The sequence below is a fragment of the Octodon degus genome, unplaced genomic scaffold, assembly GCF_000260255.1.
Source record: "Octodon degus isolate 3935 unplaced genomic scaffold, OctDeg1.0 scaffold00140, whole genome shotgun sequence".
NCBI lineage: Eukaryota > Metazoa > Chordata > Mammalia > Rodentia > Octodontidae > Octodon > Octodon degus.
The window spans coordinates 5,170,251-5,171,278 of record NW_004524716.1 but is presented as its reverse complement, the minus strand read 5'-3'; positions in this window follow the sequence as shown (position 1 = coordinate 5,171,278).

Sequence of the window (1,028 nt, the reverse complement as noted above, 5' to 3'; positions counted from 1 at the left end):
GCTTGTTCTAAGTAGGTGCTTTAGACCACTGAGCCATCTCACCAGCCCCAAGAATTAATATCCAGAAAAAAATATACATATATATCAAAAGGATAAGTAATCCAATCAAGAATGGGCAAATGACCTGCATAAATACTTCTGAAAAAGAGATATAAATGACTAATAAATGAAAAAGTGCTCAGTAGTCTTAACTATCAGGGAAATGAAGCCAAAACTACATTGACAGTCTGTCTCATCTGAGTGAAAATGATTATTTAAAAAAAAAAAGCTGGTGAAGATGTGGAAGCCCACAAGCCTTACATACTGTTGTGGGAATGGTGGGTAATGCTGTGACAGACAGCCAGGTTACAGAAGCAGTGACAAAGGGAGAAACGTATGGAAGGGCAAGGATGCCCCGAGTCACAGGGAGCTGGGAGAAAGCTCAAGAGCGAGTCTACCTCAGAGGGCCCCCTTTTCAGCTTTGAGGTGAAAGTCCCTTTGGGAGAGCTCCAAGCAGGCAGAGGTCAGCGGTGGCAGCTACCAAGTGCCGGGAGTTCCAAGGAGACGTCTGCAAACTGGGCACTTGTCAGAGGGGTCACTAATGGGGACAGTGTCCAAAGAATCGAGAGTCTCCATGATCCCCGCTGAGGGGGACATTTGACTTTCTGTGGGTCTAAGGAGGCCATGAGGCTGCCAGAACCCACCAAGAACAGAACAGCCGGCTAAAGCCATTGTGACAACATTTGGTTACTCTCTGGTAAGCTGAAGCAGTTACTGCGTGTGCTTCTTGGGTTCAGGTTAACGCTCAGGGAAGTGATAACCGAGGAGCATATTTGCTGTCACGATGTTGAGGGATAAAGGTAAGAGCAGGAGGCTCTCGTGCTTTTCAAGAGCCAGAGATGACCTGCTGTGGTTTGTGATCTAGGTGTTCCCCAAGAGTCTTAGGCTTTTGCAACGTGACTGGGTTATTGGGTTTGCTGCTGATTTAGGAGGTGGTCTCTGATAGTGAGTGAGTGAGAGAGAGAGAGAGAGAGAGAGAGAGAGAGAGA